This window comes from Notolabrus celidotus, chromosome 8 (assembly GCF_009762535.1).
Source record: "Notolabrus celidotus isolate fNotCel1 chromosome 8, fNotCel1.pri, whole genome shotgun sequence".
NCBI lineage: Eukaryota > Metazoa > Chordata > Actinopteri > Labriformes > Labridae > Notolabrus > Notolabrus celidotus.
Window position 1 is genome coordinate 33,598,111 of NC_048279.1, and position 6,279 is coordinate 33,604,389.

The window sequence follows — 6,279 nt, forward strand, 5'->3', positions numbered from 1 at the left end:
AGCTGAAACACAGAGAGGATCTGGAGAGCTATCTTTTGCATGCATCTATTTCCAAAATAAGTGGATGCTCGGCACGCTTTCTCCCCTCACCTGAGGCTTCACATCACACATCTCAAAGTTACTTAAAGAGCCAAAAACCCTGCTCTTATTTTACACAACTTCCCTCCTTCATGAGAGAAATGTAGAAGCAGCTGCCTTGTGTGAAAGTGACCTTAAGGACTCTATTACAGACAAATCTGAGGTTTTCTCATTCTGGCTCTGCAGATTTGACTGGGACAAATGTGAGATATAGACAGTGGAAGGGGTAAAAATCAATTTGAAACCACAGTCGACCCAGTTTTAACCTACAGACCCGGTGGATCCCCTAAACCATGCTTGCTGAGCTGCAGAGAGCCCTGCTAGAAAAAGTTAAGTGGATTTAAAAGCATATGTGTGCCAATCACACAGACACGTAGCTGAAACACAGAGAGGATCTGGAGAGCATGCATCTATTTCCAAAACAAGTGCACAGACTTGTGGGCTGCTCGGCACCTGAGGCTTCACATCACACATCTCAAAGTTACTCTAAGAGCCAAAAACCATGCTCTTATTTTACACTTGCAAAATATAAACTTCCTTCCTTCATGGCAGAAATGTAAAAACAGCTGCCTTGTGTGAAAGTGACATCAAGGACTCTATTACAGACAAATCTGAGGTTTTCCCAGTCTGGCTCTGCAGATGGGACAAAGGTGAGGCATAGACAGTGGAGGGGAAAAATCTAATGACCCGTGGATCACACAAACCATGCTTCCTGTGCTGCAGAGAGCCCTGCCAGAAAAAGTTGAGTGAGCCCCCTGAATTTAAAAGCCTATGTGTGCCAATCACACAGACAGAGGATCCAGAGAGCTATCTTTTGCATGCATGTATCTCCAAAATAAGTGCACAGACTTGTGGGCTGCTCGGCACGCTTTCTCCCCTCACCTGAGGCTTCACATCACACATCTCAAAGTTACTCAAAGAGCCAAAAACCCTGCTCTTATTTTACACAACTTCCCTCCTTCATGAGAGAAATGTAAAAGCAGCTGCCTTTTGTGAAAGTGACCTTAAGGACTCTATTACAGACAAATCTGAGGTTCTGGATGTGCAGATGGGACAAAGGTGAGATATAGACAGTGGAGGGGGAAAAAAAACCCTTTGCAATCACACTCGACCAAGTTTTAACCTACAGACACCTACATCTAATGACCTGCGGATCACCCAAACCATGCTTCCTGAGCTGCAGAGAGCCCTGCCTGGAAAAGTTGAGTGAACCCCTTAATTTAAAAGCCTATGTGTGCCAATCTCACAGACACGTTGCTTTAGCTTTAAAGAGGATCTGGAGAGCTTTCTTTTGCATGCATGTATTTCCAAAAGAAGTGCACAGACTTGTGGGCTGCTCGGCACGCTTTCTCCCCTACAATGTCACACAGGCTGCAGCAGCAGCAGCAGCAGAGGCAGCAGCAGTCTGGTGAGGGGCGACATCCACCCCCGAAGAGAAAAAATGCACCAACTTTGTGTCTTGATTGAATTCAAACCTCATGCTGACCCTGCACACAAACACACCAGTGAACTTTGGACGGCAGCAGGAGGAGGTTAGCCTAATGGTGGAGCAGGAGAGGGTTTTCAAGAGCATTCCTCCTCAATGGGGAAAAAGGAGAATTGGTGTTTGGAGCTGAGAGGAACAACAGCATTGAAACATGACGAGACAGGCGGAGAGGCGGCTGCCCGAGTCTCCTGCTAACAGACTGGATCCTGGCTAGCTCTGAAGCAGTCCTCACAAAGCACGGTCCCCCCCTCTAAAACCCCCATCCCCGGTGTGCCTCTGCAGGGCCCGGCGCCGCCATACACCAGCACACAGACACATACAACAACACGGATAGCATGCCCCGTAGCAACCAGCGGAAAGAGAGACCTTCGACAAATGAAGAAGAGGAGAAGGGGGTTCAAACCGGGACCGTAGACCGGCCACAGACCCCTCCAGCACGGAACACAGAGAGAAGAAGTCCAGGGAGGAGGACTAACCTGTTCGGGAGCAGCACGGTCCGCTGGATATCGGGTTGAATCCGAGTTAAATCCACTATCAGTAAAACAAAGAGGCGAAAATGACCGAGCGGCCGCGGAACAGGCCGAAACAGCACTCCTGGAGATGTGTGTGCGCATGCGCAGAGGAAAGCCGGAGGTGGTGTGGGGGAAGAGGGGGAGGAGTGAGAGCAACTCATTTTTTTTTTTACAATTGATCCTCAGAGTGGGTCTTTCATTATTCATTTTAAGGAAGCAGACAGACTCAGAGGCTTTTATTTCAGAGACACAAACACAATTAAGATTTGATCAATCCGACTAAATAAATACAAATATTTATTTAAAGCCTTCAATAACATACAGAAGAGGATTAGGGACACTGAAAGAAATTAAATTAAGGTCCAATATTTTCTTTATATTATTATTATGAGAAAAAAAGTCATAATTCTGACTTTAATCCACTGGAAAAAAATAAAAAGAAATAAGGTCTAATAGGCCTTTATACTTGGTTTTTATCATTTTGAGAAAAAAAGTCAGAATTCTGTCTTTTTTCTCATAATTCTGACTTTAATCTCAGAGTTCTGATTTTAATCTCAAAATTCTAACTTTAATCTCAGAATTCTGACTTTAATCTCAGAATTCTGACTTTAATCTCAGATTTCGACTCTAATCCACTGAGGGAGAAAATGGTCAAATATAAAATTGTATTTTTATTATTTTGAGAAAAAAAGTCAACATTCTGACTTCTTTCTCGATATTCTGACTTTAATCCAATGGGAGAAAAAAATAATAATAAGGTCCGATATATTGTTTTATTTTTTAATTATTTTGAGGAAGAAAGTCAGAATTCTGACTTTAATTTCAAGTTCTGACTTTAATCCACTGGGGAAAAAATGGTCCAATACATATATATGAAAAAAAAGTATTATTATTTGGAGAAAGAAGTAAAAATTCTGACTTTAATCCCAGAATTCTGACTTTAATCCCAGAATTCTGACTTTAATCTCAAATTTCTGACTTTAATCTCAAACTTCTGACTTTAATCTCAGAATTCTGACTTTAATCAAATGGGGGAAAAAAAAAATTATAAGGTCCGATGTATATTTAAATTTTATTATTTAGACAAAAAAGTCAGAATTCTGAGTTTCATCTCAGAATTCTGACTCTAATCCACTGAGGGAGAAAATGGTCAAATATAAATTTGTATTTTTATCATTTTGAGAAAAGATTCAAAATTCTGACCTTAATCTCAAAATTCTGACTTTTTTTCTCAGAAGAATAATAATAAAAATAATAAACTGGACCTTAATTAGTATTTTTTTCACTGGCCCTAATCCTCTTCCATAATAACAATTCAAACGACAGGTCTACTGATAGTCAACAAACAGAGGACACGCGGGGAAAATTATTAAAACTCAGTCTTCATGATTTTTAATTAAACCGTCTTATCTTGGTTTATAGTCATATACAGTATGTATGGGACAGATTATTATTGTGTGTTTTGATAGGAAACAACAAGCTTGTAACCTGAAGCCTACCTGTTTAAAAAGTCAGCTGATATATAATTGTACATGCAGAGGAAAATTATTTGTCCCAATAAAAAGCTCCACAACATTAAATTAATGTTAAATAAACCTTTTTGTGTTTTTTTGTCTTTAAATGCAAAAGTAAAGTGTATAAAAATTAATATAAAATAAAGTAGAATAAAAAGAAACAGGACTCGTAAAGTAAAACTAAGTTTACAAAATATTGAAAAATACTTTGAGAAACACGTGTTGTTTATTTTGAATTGTGAAGTGAAAATGGTGCATTTTTAATCCATAAATGTTCATGACACAGCAGGAGAAGAAAGGGGATCCCTCAGTGCATTAACCCAAAAACAATGTGTACATTTGGAGCACATGTTAGGTCCTCTCTTTTCGTGCTTCTCGTCCACTCAGAGGAAAATATTCTTATTAACTCAGTACAATTATCAGACAGTTTTAGATGCATTATTAACAAAGAAGTGACTTATGGAAATGTACAAAAATAGAATCAAACATACAGTTATTTCTGTGATCATATTGAGTCATTTCTTAAAGGTACAGTACACAATTTAGTTTTGTTACACTAATCAGATTGAAATTTCCTCTACATCCTTAAAACAATCTGTAAACAAGTGGCTCTGATAAATGATAACATCTGAGATCAGTGCATGTTACAGGTTTTGTACAAATACAACTTAATCCAAAGATTGATTGCAAATCTTACTTTGTAACTTCTTTAAGATGGAAAAACACTTTTTAGAAATACAACACTTGTCTTATTCAAATTTCCCCTAGCTTTTAATGATACAATTTATCCTTTCTTACTCTTTTAATACAATGATGCATGAGAATGTTTATTTATGCTCTCAGACTGGTTTAGTTGTAGCCTCTGTGTATGTGATAATAATGGACATTGGAGAAACATATTTGCCTCTTCTTTAGTGTGTAGTATTTATATTTAGTTCATGCAAAGTTTGTATTTTCAAATTGCTTTCTTGATGTATTGTCTCCACTTTTAAAAGCCTGGAATAAAGTTTGTATTGGATTGTGAAACGCTAACAAATGTGCTTCACAAACTTGTCTGAACTCAGCGTGGATTAAGCAGTAAAATATAAATACCTCTGGTGAAATTTCTGCCTGTGGTTGTTGCAAAAGTGATGATCTCAGCAGATTTACAGCCCAGAAATGTCACACCCGGCACAGGAATTGAAACGGATTCAGCTCGGTTACAGCTCTCAAAACATGTTGAAAAGTTGAAATGTGACGGTGACGTTTTGGTTAAAGTGGGTGTGATTGGGATTCCTGCACACATGTGACAAAACCATTGTCAGGAGATGTTGCTCACTGCACACTACTAACTGCAAATACACTGTTTATAATTCACCCACACGCAGACACAGAGAAGCTTTTGTGCAGGATTTAAAGGTTACTCATTTTTCAACTTTTAAAGAGCTGTGTGGTGATTTATTTATCTATAATCAAAGTTTCCACCTGAAGTTCTTCCCAAAACTATTCAACAAGGTTCATTTTATTGAAACATAATTAAAAACTCTAATGTTTATTGAATGTGAAGAGTTTCTATTTCTTATTTCAGTTCCTTTAATCACTTAGAAGTTGAACCAAAAAGATACAGAAGCATTCAAGGGCTGATTCATTCTGCACATGTAAACACAGAACAGGAAACAACTCACAGCTGACATGTTTGGTAGGTGAACATAAACTGAATTCATCTTTTTAAAGGTTATTTTATTCAGTTTCACTTTCTTTTCCAATAAGATTTCCTAAAACAAAACATACCACTGAAGGGTTAAGGAGAGGGAGGAGTGTGATGTGTTGTTCAGCCCAGTGCATGCAGAGAGGTGGAGGAAGTGAAGATGTCTCACTCCTTTCTATTTGGTAATTACAGAACTGAAAAAATCAGCAGGAAGACAGTTTGGATTTCTTTCAAAATAAAAGCATATTTAAGAGGTGTAATGTCAGTATGCACTTGTGTAGAGCAGAACATATCTGCAAAATACTCTGTAGGGGGGGGGGGGGGGGGGGAATGTGCCAGGTTGAGACAGACTTACTATTAGGTGCTTTTAGACATCAGTAACCACCCAACACAATTTACTAAAACTACCTATTAGGATGGATAAAGGGGCTTTAAGAGTTAACACTTACATTTTAATTTGATTAAGATCCCAAATTAACCTGGTATGTTCTCTGATTGCATGCTATGCTGTCCCTTTTAGTACAACAGAGTCCTCTAGAGCATTGGTTCCCAAACTTTTCAGCCTGCGACCTCCAAAATATATAAAATATATAGCTACCAAAGTATCGTGACCCCCTATCGTGATTAAATGTTGTTTCATACTTCATCAAGCTGGTCTGCAGAAAATGAAGCACCTACATGCACACCTGGCTGTATTTCCTGTGGTGCTGTGAATTAACTTGCTGCTTCTGATGCTTCTATTGATTCATTGTTAACTTACCCTAACCTTAAAGGTCATCAGGCAACAAAGAGACACAGAAAACTAATGAAAGATTTTTAATTTTGCAAGATTTTATTTGAAATTTAACTATTTTTGTGAATATTTTTTTAGAATAATTGATAACATAGGCAACTTTAGATTTGTTTAAAAAGAAAAACGTATTTTAAAAGTTTGGTTTAATTTAACTTATGATGTTTTTGTTTGGTTTGCTGTTTTTCTTTTTTGTTTGAATTTGGAAATGT

At 37.9% G+C, this 6,279-nt stretch overlaps 2 protein-coding genes across 2 annotated transcripts in view; both read right to left on the reverse strand.

Moving 5' to 3' along the window:
• LOC117817028 (polycomb group RING finger protein 3) overlaps nt 1–2,165 on the reverse strand; it is a 108,155-nt gene extending 105,990 nt beyond the window's left edge. The window contains exon 1 of the mRNA XM_034689469.1: nt 2,041–2,165. The gene's annotated coding sequence lies outside the window, so the exon portion shown is untranslated. The remainder of the gene's footprint in view (nt 1–2,040) is intronic.
• The window catches only part of LOC117817031 (leptin receptor overlapping transcript-like 1), a 762,389-nt gene that overhangs the window by 591,679 nt on the left and 164,431 nt on the right, over nt 1–6,279 (reverse strand). The window lies entirely within an intron of this gene.